We start from the raw sequence: 15,323 nt of genomic DNA, 5'->3' as shown, positions 1-15,323 counted from the left end.
TACATGTATGCATATATGCACACATATATAGGAGTTTATATATATAATAAAATATATATAATAGAATTGAAGAGTGAAATATAATACATTTTGTTCCTAAAAATCTTTTCCCCAAAAACAAGATAAAAGTGCAATGTGGAGTGTAACTTTGTAAAATGCTGACAGCTCTAGGATGAATGGTTTTTGTTTTTGTTTTTGTCTTCAAAACAAAGCTAAAGAAACTCCTCTTGGATAGGAGCTTTATTTAAAAAGAAGGAGAAGGAGAAGAAGAAGAACAGGTGATTTTAAATTAAAACACTCGAGAATATTTGTTTACATGAGTGAGTAGATGAATAAATGAGTGAACGGTTATGATAAAGACACAACATTTTCTTTGGAATTAGTAACATTAAGTCTCCTTCAAATTTATTTTATTTTATTCTATTCTATTTTATTTTACTTTATTTTATTTTCAAATTTATTTTAAATATAAAATAAAATACACATATGTACAAACAATGAAATGTCAATACCTAACACACACATAATTAGAAATGCTTTCATTTTTGCTCTCAGACTGTCTGGTTCCTCTGTAAATAACCATACCTTTAAGGTATTCAGATAGGATAGTAACTGGAGCCGGTTTGGCAGCTCCGGGGCTGGTGATGGAGACAGTGCAGCTTTGAATGGGCCCTTTGATGGAGACAAGCATCTCCTATCTCCCAGGGCCTCACTCTCTTGAGCACACTCCCCTTGGGGCTGCCCTTGGCTAATAGGCAAGCAGACATGGGCGGCCCCACATTGGGCCTCGCCCCCTCACGGGAGGGCTTTCCTGACTGGTTTTGTAGCTGGTGCCCCATCCCATCCCATAGCTGCCTCCGCTCTCAGCCTGGAGCCACCTTTGGCTCAGAGGCAGCCTCTTCCTTTCTAGGTTGCTGATCTGAAGCTGACCATGCAGATGGCTGCTTCAGGGGATCTGCAGGCCTGAGCCTGGGATGTCCAACAGCTGGCCATACTCCACTGTGAAATGGTAAATGCTCAAAACTTTTGCTCCATTCCCAGAGGATCCCCCATTAAAATGACTTTACATTCACTACCTGCCAACAGGACCTGTAAGCGAGCCAAAGGGAGCTGCAGATTAAGCATAATTATGAATTCTGAGTAGAATGGAGTAGTTGGAGATTGTTTTTCATGAAAGACCTATTTTTTTTTCCTACTGAAAATGCAATAAGGAAGCACTGAATGCTCCGCGGAGTCTTTATATTTAAATGTGCTTTACAATTAATGCTTTTCCTTGTGTTTTCGTGAAACAGACAGACAACCTCCCAAACTTGAAAGCTGTTCTTAGAATTGGATTTTAGTTTGCTCAGGATTTGTGGCTAATCAGCACCGAATTTTATAGATAAGTATTTTAACATTTATTAACAGGAACTGGTACCAAATGCAAGACATTTCCCAGGCTTAGTTGTCAATGAGCGACTAATCTCTAAGGATTTATAAACCAGCACAACTGAGTAAGGATTCAAAGGCCTCTTGCAGGCTCTTCTTGAGAGCTTAATGTGCCCCATCGGAAACAAGCCAGTTGTACCATTTATTCTTTTAGTCTTTCCTCCTTTGCAAATAGAAAAGGAAAGTCAAGATGCTGAGCATAAAAATATTTGCAGACACCACATCAATTCACTACTGTGAATGTTTACAATGTGGCAACTTTTACTAATTCGATATAAAATTATTAACACATCTCATCAAGGTTTTCCCCCTGTTGCCCATATACTTTCTATTTGCACATAGGAGTAGCAGTCAAGATTTCCTTGTGGCTGTCCAAATAGTCTGCTCACCTGTCTAAAGCCCATAACAAAGTACCATCATACTATTAAGAAGATAAGATCGGAAGTTTCGTGATATCAAGTAAAAATACTTAATTTTTAACAAGCCCAGTAGAATGCTAGGCCATGATAATGATAAAGACAGTAACCATGGTAGCAGCTAGATGGTACCGTGCACGTATGATATTGCCTATACATGCCCAAACTCTCTATATCTCTTGTCTTTTTAAATCTTCCCAAATCTATGTGGGAGATGCCATTATTATCTTATAGATAAGAAAACTGAAGCTTTAGTGAGTTCAAGTTGGTTTCCTGAGCTCATGGGGCAATTTTTGGCTGGAGGCTGAAATTTGAACCCTGACGTGCGTATGTTCCATGGATGCTAAAGATATTTTTTAAAAAAAATCTCTGTTTTTAAATTGCTTTCAGAGTAAGCTTATAGAACACACAAGAAAAATGGGTCTCATTTCTTTCTAATCATCTTAATATAAGCCCTCCTGTTTCCTATATTCTTAAAAATTGTTTAGATCTCTTCATTATATGTGGTTTAAAAGCAACTAATGCATTTAGTTAAAAGAAAATCCAGATGTTTATTTAAACGGCATTGCCCCCAAATCCCAGTCGAATTGAATTTTTACTTTTTAATCCAGTTGTGTGTTTGAAAGAAAAAAAAATAAAACCCATTTTTATTTGTAATGTTAAAATGCTGGCACTATACATTAATAATTAATAAGATGCTTTATTTTGTTAGTTGTTTATTAAAAAATTAGGTTTAACTATTTCTATTGTTATGTTTATCAAAATACTTAATGATGAAACAAAGTGAGACAAAAATAAAACACAGCAAGATATGTTCTCTACCCTTACAGAATCTGTACCTCTTCATAAATTCAATACCCCATGGAATTAATGGTTTATGCTTTTAGCCATTATTAATGAGGCTGTATTTTTTTTTTGGCGAGATGAATTATATGACTTCTCTGGTTGCTGATATTTGGTCATTGAAATGACTTAAAATAATATCTAATCAACTCCACATTTATGTTGTGTACTTACTGAATACAAGACACTTTGTCTGAATTTGTTGTTTTTAACTTAAAAAGAATCTCACTTTATATTGAATAGTCAGAAAACTTTGGATCACTCATGAATTGTTTGGTTAACATTATAATCTATAGGTGGATGCTGTATTGGGGCACAACTATTGCTTTTTTCAAACATGCAATACTTAAAATTTTTAAAAATATTTTCATGGTGAGAGGCACAGTGTTAGAGGCCAGAGTATTTATCTTGCTAAGTTACTTTCCTCCCCTCTTCTCACACTTCCATTGTTCAAACACAGTGGTGGCTACAGAGAATGACCTGGAAAGGCATCAAAGAAATGCTTTTCTCACTTGATATGTGAGCATTCTGATCTTCAAATATCTGAAGAGCCTTAGAAAAGTGGCCTGAGTCCCCTCTGATAATAAGCCTATAAAACCAACTGGTACTTGATAAATAATTATATAACTCCTGGAGAAAGGAGATGAGAGGTGAAGGGAGAGAAGGAAACTGGGTGATATTTATATATTTGTAGTGGCATAAAAATGAAAGTAAGTGGTTGTACGTTTTTGAATTTTAAAGGGAATTTATATGAGTCTGTCTGTCTGTCTCTCTCTCTGCCATGAAGACAGAGTGAGAAGCTGGTTATCTGCAAGCAGGAAGGGAGCTCTCACTAGTCCCTAACCATTCTGGCTGTTTGATCACAGACTCTCAGTCTCCAGAACTGTGTCTGAAATAAATTTCTATTGTTTAAACCACCTCATCTATGGTAATTTTGTTATGGCAGCCTGAGCTGACTCATACAAACAATTATCTGAAGAAGCAAAATGTAAAATATAAATATATTTTATATATATTATAAAAGAAGCAAAATATAAATATTTTCATTAGAAAAATACCAAGTTGAAAAAAAAGAAAAATACCAAGTAGGGGACACCTGGGTGGTTGAGCATCTGCCTTCGGCTCAGGTCATGATCCCAGAGTCCTGGGTTCGGATCCCGCATTGGGCTCCCTACATAGACCCTGCTTCTCCCTCTGCCCGTGTCTCTGCCTCTCTCTGTGACTCTCATGAATAAATAAATAAAATCTAGAAAAAAAAAAGAAGAAGAAGAATACCTAGTAGAATATATAGAGAATAATAAAGCACGGTAGACTAAAATAATACTACATTTGATATAATTTAAATAGGATGTTGGTAAATACCAACATCTTAAAAACTCAGCAATAAAGAGAAAAGAGAATGAAAGGAAATAAAGAAGACCATTCAAGGGGAGGAGGTAGCACAAAGGTGGAGCTTGAGGACCTCCTCAGCAAGGCAAAGAGGCTGTTGGGTAGAGAGGGCCACGTATGAGCAATGGGGGTCCGCGGCACCCAGGCCACTCTTCAGGCTTGGCCTGCAAGACAGCAAATCCCAGACATCGCGCTGTGGCCCTTGCTGATGGTCTACACCCTTGGTGAAATCACACATCTCTCACTCCTCTCTCCTACAGGCTACAAATGATCCCAGCTGCTCTCCCACCCAGGGCACAGAGCTTTACAAATCCAACACCCCACAGTCACACAGAATTTGGGCCGAGTCCCTTCTTCCCGTCCACCGCTCTGACCTTTCCTCCTTCTCTTTCTTCTTTCCCTTTATCCAACTGAAAAAATACTTACCAGGAGCCTTTCATGTATTGGGTATCACACCAGATGCTGTCTGAACAATGGGGTTTATTGAAAGGAAGCAAGTGTCCTGCCCTTTTGAAGTTTTCATTCTAGTGAGTGAATGAAGGAGGAAGGCAGGAAACATGTAAGCAAATCCATATTTTTTTTCAAAAGTCAACTGCTGTGAGGCAAACAGACAGCATGCTGAGAACAGATAGGAGGGAGCTCTATTTTCACAGGGAGTAGTCATAGAAGCCTCCGGGGATCGAAGCTGAGCCCGGAGTAGGAGAAGCAGTCAAGAGGAGACTGGTAAGAGGAGAGAACAGGGCAACAAGTCCCTAAGTCAGAAGGAGCTTAACCTGTTCTTGGATCCCCCCAAAATGGGCCCAAGAGCATGCGGTGGGGCCAGGCAATGGGTATGAGAAGGAGGGATCATGGGCCCCTCCAGGTGTGTCCTGGGGCAGCTGACATCATGGCTCTGTGCCTCGACTTCCTCATCTCCTCATAAAATGTGGTTGACTCCACCTTCCCCAGAGACGGCACATAATGATACGCCGGAGACATTTAAATCATGGTCGTTCCTCTCTTCAGGTTCCTTCTTGGTACAGGTGATTTTTCTTCCAGAATTAAAGACATGTTTGGCCTCTTGAGAATCTGACCTGCTGGAAATGTAATATGATTGCCTATCTTTTCTTTTCTTCTAATTTATTTGAAAATGAGACCCAGTTTATTGGACTGATAATGCACTCATCCAAACTCAATGTGAAGACGATTTCAAACCTCAGATTAATTATTTTTCAATTTGAGGTGTTTTTTTTTTCCCCATAACGTAGTCAGCTTTTGAGACAAAGACTTGGTCATAAATCTTTAAATTAGCTAGGGAATTAATTTTAAAATTAAATGCACTATGATGAATTACAGGCAAATGAATGATTAGTAATGCAGAAAAATAAAACTGGGTCAGCGGGGCCCATTTGTATATGGTGGCTGGTACCGAGTGGCCTCTGCAGGGCAGCATCTTGGTCGGGGAGGACGAGAGTCATATGCATTTCCTTGATTTTTTTTTTTTTTGACTTTGTCCATCTTAAGGCTCATGCCTGAGAAGTCATTTCCAAATTTAAATGGAATTTATGAGCTGTAGGCTTTTATAGCACACGGTGACATTGGGAAGAGTTGAGGTACTTCAAAACCTGAAAATGCGAAGATTGGAGAAATGGTCACACATGAAGAGTGTGGACTGTCACTCACTTGACTTCCTGAGTTTATTCACTCATCCATCTTTGCTACTGTGATTGCCTCTTCCTCTCAGCAGCTAGCAACTTCCCTACCTCCAAAGAGGGACATTTATTTATTTTTTCTCCTTGTGAAGGGTGATTAAATCACGGAGAACGCTCCATAAGTAAGGAGGGGTTCTATTTTCATCTAGTAAAGCTAAACCATCATCAGGGAGATATTCAATAAGAAATCCACAGTTAACTGTGAAGGGAGGGGGGAACGTGATAGATCAGTGTTTATCTACCAAGGGCATAGATTCCAAGGGTGAGGATGGGAGTGGGACGGAGGCAGGGGGAGTTAGAGACCATGCACTACTTCTTTTAAAACCCTCAGTCTTCTGCATGCCTGGAGGCTCAGTAGTTGAGCGTCTGCCTTCAGCTCAGGTCATGATCCGGGGTCCCGGGATCAAGTCCCACATCTGGCTCCCTGCATGGAGCCTGCTTCTCCCTATGCCTGTGTCTCTGCCTCTTTCTCCTTGTCTCTCACAAATAAATACATAAAATCTTAAAAAATAAAACAAAACAAACAACCTTCCGTCTTCTCATTAGAGTGAGTCCCTCACCCACCCCCCACCCCCCCTCCCCTGGTCCTAGCGCACACAGAGGCATGTGCACCCTTCTGCTTGGTATCAAGTTCCATGCAGAGCAAACAAGCTGCATTACTTTGCAATTTAGGGCAAAAGAAGGTCTTGCCAAAAAAAAAAAAAAAAAGAAGAAGGTCTTGCCTCCACTAAGAAGGAAGGAAACACCCCTGTGGCTCCGGCCCCATCACAGATTTATCCCAGGTCTGTGATAGTCAAAGGATGAGCTCCTCAGGGTAGGTGAGGAGAGTCGGTGCACAGAGGATTGGAGCCCTGTGTGGAATTCCCTTGTCTCCCTGGACACTTTGCCATTCGTTTGTGAGGAAGTGAAGTCTAGAGGTTAGCTGTGATCACCAGAAGCCTTTGTTGGCATTATGTTAAACTAATTAATTCATTTTAAATTTTTTATTTGCATTTATCTAAGATTTCTTTATTTACCTATTTATTGTTTGCAGAGGCCTTTGTTAAATTGCAGATGCAGACCTAGGACAGTGAGAGTGTCCACAGTGGCCCGGTCTGACCTGTGGTGGAGGGTGGAGGGAGCGTGGCCCTGCAGGGGGACGGGGGCTGCTAACCCTGGTCCTTCAGTCTCTTTATTGGGACCCTGTGGGCCTCCCTGCGTGCGGGCAGGTGTCCGCCTCCCAGGCCCTGTGGTATTTACCTACCTTTCTAAGCATCATTTTCTTTGACCCTAAGCTGATGAAGTGTCCTTACCCCCTTTCCTCCGATTTAAATTTAATGAAATGAGATGCTTTATGAGAAGAACTTGGCGTTAGGACTAGAGCACAGCTAACACGTCGAAAATGTTAGTTATTGTTAGTAGCGTATCAGGTGGCGCAAGCTGATGTGGGGAAAGCAAGGTGTGACCACAGGAAAGGGGAGGAGTTAGTGAATGAGACGGGGGAGGGGGGACAGGCGGGGGCAGGGGTTGCCTGAAGAAGGACTCAGTGTGGGCATAAGGGCTGCTGTGAACATGACAGGGCCATCGCTATCAAACAGAGAAGATGCTGGAAAGGGTCAAGAAAGATCAGCTTCTATTTCACTGTCAAACACCTCTTCAGCTTTACTCTCAATCAGGTACTGGTCTAAGAATCGTATGATACTAACTCAAGAAATCCGCATTATAACTGTATGAAGGAGGTACTGTTCTCATTTACAGATGGAGAAACTAAGGCACAGAGAGCTCCAGCAACTTGCCCAAGGACACACAGCCGGTGCACAGCAGAGCTTGGGTTTGAATGCAGGCTTTTGAGTCCATGAGTCTAAGCTTCCTTCTGAAAATAAACTTCACCTTAAACTTAAGGGTCCTGGCCCTGATCACCTGGAAGTGTCACAGGAGATACGAAGATTCATATTGCTCGATCTTCTAGATTTGTGCATTTCGTTCTTTCCCGATCCCCACTTTCTGGGACACCTTCTCATGGTGTCACTGTTTTGATCCATCACAGTTCGTGTCGCAATTCCATTTGTTCTTCAATTTCAGTAGCCTTCATGTTCACGTCTTTTCCACTTATTTTTCCCCTAGAGATCTGGGAACTAATCAAATTTTATTTCACTACACATACTAATGTATCAAAATTAATATGCATTTTCTCCACAATCAACAATATTTTCTCATTTTATTACAGACTGTCTGGAGTGGTATGGAATATGCTGTTAAGCTACAGGCAGTGATCAAGATCTGCACGCCTTTTTTGCAGAGGCAATAGTCTTTTATTATAAATTCTTATTGCTCCATGTGATTTAGAAACTGGTAATAATTCAACTGGCCTAATAACTGTTAAAATGTGGGTGCTTTTCTTTTTCTCTTTTCTTTTATGCATGTGCTCTAAAATATTTTCTCCCACCAGGGGTGAATTTGCTACCTTTTAGCCATGTACGCATTCAAAATTATAATGCAATTATTTATTGACTTTATTAAACGTTGCCATCTTTGATGCCATAAACCTATTAAAAGACATTGAAAAACATAAAACTACTCCCATAAATCTGAGTAAAATTTGCAGTGGTGAAATCCCAAGTTATTTTTACTCAACTATATGATGCCAAAAGGGAAAATAATCTCTATTTAGTGGCAAACATATACACGCGTCCATGTGTGTACCTTTCCTATTCCAGTGAATTCACAGCATCAGAGACCAAAGTGGTCTTTTCTCTACTTGACAAAGTAAGGTACATGGTGCCCTACCTCAGACACCACGTGAGCCAAAGGTCCATTTTCAAGAATTAATTCTGTTGAGAGGACGATCTGAGCTCTGAGTGCTTTTTGAGATTGTGGCTCATTTGTACAGAGCTTATTTTGATGGCTGTTCGGTTCTATAGGAAGACCTAATTAATCCTAATGGTGATTTTGCTGTGATTCGCTTGACTGTTCGTATCTTAGTGACATTTCCTCTACATTCTGGTAACTCAGAAGTAGAAGGAATTGCCTACCGGCCTGTCAACTGATCACCTAACCCTCCGAGAGGGTGTCTGAGTGGCTTAAATGCTCAGAAAGGACGTGTTGGTGGCTGCAGAAGCGGCTGTATTTCCTATGCCTCTCTCTGCAGCACAGAAGGAGAAATTTGGTTTTTCTTTTGGGGAAACCTGAAAAAAGAAAAGCATGGAGTAGGTAGAGAACATTTTCATTTGTTATGTCCTTGTTCTTTCTTTTTGGGAGAAACTACCTATTACTGTGAAGTAAAAGTAGTCGGTAATTTACAGAGGCCCCAGGGTAGCCCCGTATAACAATGATATATTTTTCTTGTCAGCATCAGAGTCATCACCATTGCTTTTCATAAACATCTGTCAGTCCATTTGTGGCCGAAGGACTTTTTCTTCCTAACTTCCCCTTCATTCGGAGATCTTATTATGTCAACTTTAGAATTAAAGCAACTGCTTAGCTGTATAATAAATAATGCGATAGAAAATAGAATGGGGTAGGTCTATTTTTAACTCTTTGAGGAACCTCCACACAGTTTTCCAGAGTGGCTGCACCAGTTCACATTCCCACCAACAGTGTAAGAGGGTTCCCTTTTCTCCGCATCCTCTCCAACATTTGTTGTTTCCTGCCTTGTTAATTTGCCCCATTCTCACCGGTGTGAGGGGGGTGGGAGTGAATGGGTGACGGGCACTGGGGGTTATTCTGTATGTTAGTAAATTGAACACCAATAAAAAATAAATTAAAAAAAAAGAAGAGTTAAAAAATAAATAAATAAGTTGTTAGTCATGTGACCAAGAAAAAAAAAAAAAGAAAATAGAATGGGAAACACTACTCATACATTTGCCGAGATTAGAAAGTGTAGCTCACTGTCCATTTCTGTACCACTCTTGAACTAAAAAAAAAAAAAAAGCAAAAACAGGGATCCCAGGGTGGCTCAGCAGTTAGGGTGTCTGCCTTCAGCTCATGTTGTGATCCTGGGGTCCTGGGATCGAGTCCCACATCGGGCTCCCTGCAGGGAGCCTGCTTCTCCCTCTGCCTGTGTCTCTGCCTCTCTCATAAATAAATAAATAAAATCTTAAAAAAATAAACAAATTAAATTAAAAAACAAACAAACAAACAACAACAACAACAAAACGACCCTACCACCAACAATAAAAAGTGTTTTCAAATGGTTGGAAGAAATCAAAAGAGCAATATTTTATAGACCCATGAAAAGGATATGAAGCTCAAATTTGGGCCATAAATAAAATTGTATTGGAACACAGCCACGCCCGTTCACTTACACATTGTCTATTGCAGAAGTCTCCTGCCACCACAGAGTTGACAAGTCATGACAGAGACCATGCAGCATGTGTAGCCTAAGACAGTCCTTTACAAAAGATTTCATTTATTTATTTTAGAGAAAGACAGCAGGAGGAGGGGCAGAGGGGGAGAATCTTCAAGCCAAACTCTGTGCAGAGCTGAGCCTGACCCAGGGCTTGATCCCAGGACCTTGAGACCATGACCTGAGCCGAATCAAGAGTCAGACACTTAACTGGCTGAGCCACCCAGGTGCCCCATGACCACAGGTTTACAAGGGTATCTGGAGGAGAGAAAAAGACAAAAAAAAAAATCTGGTTAAAGTATGTTTTTTAACATCACACTTATTTAAAGAAAAGGTGAGCGACTTAGAAACATAATCTAAAGAAACTTTAGATTTAGAAAAAAGAAACTTTTTTCTTTTAAAAATTGTATTTATTTATTCATGAGAGACACAGAGAGAGGCAGAGACACAGGCAGAGGGAGAAGCAGGCTCCATGCAGGGAGCCCGATGTGGGACTCGATCCCAGGACCCCAGAATCACGTCCTGGGCTGAAGGCGGCACTTAACCCCTGGGCCACCCGGGCTGCCCAATAATCTGTAAACTTTCCTAATGAAATGAGAACTTGTAGATGGTCCCATCCACAATGAAATTCAAACAATTTTTATGGAACGAGCAATACTAAAAAGAATGATGTATTATGACACTTGAGTTCCTTACATTTCTTCAAATGTTTATGTCAACTATTTTATATACCTGTAAGAAAGGGTTCTATAAAAATGTCAGATGTTTTTATGTACTCTGCCCCGAGTAGTTCATGGAGGATTTGGCAATAGCATCACAGTTACAAGGAATAATCCTGGTTAGCTCTGTTTTACGGGCAGATTCCCCCCAAAGACTCTGTCCCAGGAAGGCATACTAACAGAGGGTTTCCTCGCCCCTCCCCAGGGCTCTATTTTGTTTTGTTTTGTTACCCTTCCTTTCCTAGCATATCACACAATCTAAGAACAATCAAGTAATTTTGGTAAAAAAAAATTCAGTTTCATTAAGCCCTTTGTGAGCACAGTTTCCTGATATTGAGACTAACCCTTCCTTTCTCGCCCTTGAACATATTAATTATTCATCTGTGTGAAGTTATGAGCGGCTCCCACCGCAGCCGTCTTCCTGCTGCTTGGTTGTTTACGTTGTTTCATGTATTATCATGTCGTCACCTTAGTCATCCCTCTGGCAAGCTGTACTTATGGATAGATAGTCTGGTGCATCAGTCTTGCCACGTAAGTTATGTCTTCAATACCTTTATCACTCTCGTTGCTTGCCTCTGAACTCCCTCCAACTCATCTACTGCCTGCTTTCTGGGGCTGTGATGCCCCAACTTGACTGTGGTATTCCAGGTGTGATTTCACCAACCCACAACTCAACGCTCTCTTGAAGTCATAATTCAAGACAGAACTAGCTCTCCTCTCTCCAGGCTGTGGCATGATATAAAATGCAAACAAATATATAAATCACCACCACGTCTCTTCTGTGTCCTTGGCAGGCTTCACACAAAGCCAGTGTCCTCATCCCTGAAGTTTGAAAGGAACTTGAAAAATCATTTACTTTTTATTACAGACAAATTTAAAGATAAGCAATCATGGATTCTTTTATCCCATCCTGCAAGACCTAAAAGTCAATGTCGGGGGGACTTCTCATTTTTTGCTCTTCAGTAGGTCTCGTCCAAAGTGAGTCTTTGCTCTAACACAAATCTCTTCTTTCTCTGCAGTCTTTATTTTGAAAAATTAGATATGATCTTCATTTAGTATTTTTAAAGCTCAACATAATTAAGGCATATACAGGACAATCTGGCTGTATGCAAATGTGGATAATCTCGAGAGATGTCTCAAGCCTTTCTCTTACATGGGAAAGTGCCTGGAGAGGTGTTATGCAGTGGAACAAACCTCAACTATCATTTCTGAACTTCCAAGGAAGAGAAGCGCATTAGTCTAATGAAGGGAGTACAAAAACACCCCCACACCTACTAATTTGAGAAGGAAAATGATCAGGAGAAGTTGGAGATCTTGATAAATCGGGCCAAGTAATTGACAGAGTGTTATAATTAGGGCAAGGCATCTGTCAGTTAATTATCTTTTCTTCAATAAATAATTATAATTTTACATGTTCCCATAGCTTATAATTTCTAGGTGTGATTATCTTCTGCGTTCTCATCTATCTAAACTTTGAAGACCAGACAGAAATTGATATAAAGGGAAAATTGTCTAGTTATCCTCTCTGAAAAATAAACCAGACAGATGCAAGGTAAAGACTATTTGGGAAAGAGCATGAATTTGACAGAAAGAATCTAAGTTGGTAGAAAGGTGAATTTGCTCTTTCAGGTTTCCACTGTGTCTGCAATTCAGACTAACCATCCAAGCTTGGGAATTCATTTACTCGCTTGTTCATTTATTCAACAAACCTTTATCAAATCCCTAATACTATAATGGCTCAGGGTACAAAGATCTTTTAAGGAGCATGTGGTCTGTGGAATAGACTTACACATAAAAAACACAATGGGAATAGCATGAAAAACGGCACCTTGGAGTCTATTAGAGCAGTGGTCTCTCTTCTTTTAGTTGCACAGACTTTTCAAGAAATATACTTTGACCACAGGCTCTCATTATATGCACATCATTTAAAATTTTATAGACATATATATGTGCTAGTATTAATCTGTATGTTAGTTTTTGTAAAATTAATTGATTTTAATTTTTAGATTAAACAGGAATAGAAAATCTGATTTTTTAAAAAAAATCCCCCAATCAATTTTAGCGTATTCCTTGGGGTATAAACATCCCATTTTGAAGGCGTATTGCTTCCAAAAACTTAAAGGTGAATATTCCAACATGCCTTAAGTTCAAAATGTTTGGGCAACAGAAATAAGAGATAATGTTGAAAAGTTAGGCAGAAGTCAGCAATTGTGGTGGATGTCTTCTATTCCAATATTTATCAAGGGATATTCTACTAAATATTAGTAGAGATTTCTTGAAATTAAAAAAAAAGGGTTTTTGCTGTCAAATAAGCTTAAGAAGCAAAATTCCATTATTATGGGGCTAATATTCTATGATTCCACATGACCTCATGAATGTGTATTTTCTGTTCTACTAAGCTCTTGAGTTTAGACACTGTATTTTCTATTTCACTTTTATTCAATAGTTAATAACTATTGAAGGGGTCTCCAAATATTAGATTCATATTTAGAACTGGATTCTTGCATTTTGAGATAGAACAATGTGACTCCTTTAGACTTTAATTCAAGATACTTTTCTTCTTAGCCTTATATTATTTTTCTTTTTCCTATTAAATATCAATCAATTACTCAATATATTTGTTTTGACTTGATATTGGTGATCTAAAAAACATTTTTTTTTTTTTTGCAGGCCAGGTATCTGTGAAGGCAAAATAAATAACCATTCTGTAGTTGCCACTTGAGGGGCTCCCGAAGGGTCTGAAATACTAGAACATTAAATGTTCAGATCAAGGCCTTATATCTCCAGATGGCCACTTTAAAAATACGCCAATATTTTATCTACTGAGAAGTTAAATGTCGAGATGAGTGAAGATCGCTCTTGTAGTGCCCAGGCCTATTTAGCCTTTTGTGTGGGAGAGAAGTAGTTCTGAAATGCTACCCACAGCCCTACTGTCACAAAGACAGCATGACAAACACAAGTTAACCTTTATCCAAAGACATGGAGCTGTAATTATTGTCATTAATCACTGTACTATGATGGATGAAACCATGATATGGTTGGGAGTTCTTGCTCGTATAAGGTTACTTTTCCCCTATACTTACTAACCCCAAAACTAAAGCATTCCAAATATTTGTGTCTGCTTTATATAATTATTCTTTACATATTTTACTGCCAATTGTGTGCATGTGTATATGCATATGCACACATACCTATTCCATTATTATTATTATTATTATTATTATACACTATATATTTGGCCGTGTAAAGGCCAATTACAAAAAGACATAAATATATAATTACATATGTAATACGATAATATCATATTATCATGTCATATCGTGTGTGTGTGTGTGTGCGTGTGTGTGCATGTATTAGCTGCTACGTATGATTTTATTCTCTCCTTGCCTTACCAAGCATTGAAGGAAGGGATCCGTCCATTGTTCAGAGGTACCAACTCCTTCCCTTAAATCAGGCTAAGAAGGGACCAACCAGCTCTTACCGCCTCCTGGTTGTTTTTCTTTCCCACTCCAGTTTATTTTTTATGTCCTCACTACTCCCTACCTCTGAAGCCATTTTATGAAGTGTCATGTGCCACCCGAGCCTCCAGTAAAAGTAAAAATGGGCAAACAACAAACAAAAACCTCTTCAACCTTTCTATTATAATTAAACCAGATAAATCATACTTATGAAAATTGGATATAAGTAGTATCTGAGTGATGGTCTGAAAGCCCCTCTATGAAGTAGCTCATGTTCTCTATTTGAGTCTTTCAAAGATCATTTCTGCTGATTTATCATTATTTACATTTTTTGAGCACTTAAAAAGTATCAGGCATTTTCACATACAATTCCCCCTTTCATTTTTGCAATGAGTACAAATTGGATATTATTAACTGCATTTTCCTGTGAGTGTAGGATTTTCAGATTTACCAAATAAAATTGCAGAACTCCTAGTGAATGTTGAATTTCACATAAATAAATAACTTTTCTTAGTATAAGTATGTCCCCTGGGACATACTTGAATGGGACAAATTTCCACTAAAAATGATTTGTTGTTTATCTCAAATTCATATACAACTGGATGTTCTATATTTTATCTGGCAACCTCATCTGTTAAAGGGCTAAGTTCAGAGAGCTTAGGAACCTGTACAAATGTACACAGCTAGGAATGATTATGATTTGGAGCCAGGGTTTTTGATTTCAAGTCTAGGGATATGACTATCTCTATATTACTGTAAATGCTGAAAACATTTCTTCCAGATAAGTAGTATGTATGTATGTGAGCCACAGGACCCAAATATCAAATCATTAATGTATTAGTTCCCTAGGGTTGCTGAGACAGATTGCCACAAACTGGGCAGCTTACAACAAGATAAATATATTGTTTCATCATTCTGGATGTCAGAGGTCCAAAGTTAAGGTATCGGTGCGGCTGTGCTCCCTCTGAGAGCTCTGGAGGGGAGGGAATCTGTCCTTGCCCCTTCCTATATTCTGCTGGTTACTGAAAACCTTGACTTTACTTGGCTTAGGGCAG

Source organism: Canis lupus, chromosome 37 (assembly GCF_003254725.2).
Source record: "Canis lupus dingo isolate Sandy chromosome 37, ASM325472v2, whole genome shotgun sequence".
In the NCBI taxonomy this organism is placed as follows: Eukaryota; Metazoa; Chordata; class Mammalia; order Carnivora; family Canidae; genus Canis; species Canis lupus.
The sequence above is the reverse complement of the archived record's forward strand: the minus strand, read 5'-3'. Positions refer to the sequence as shown.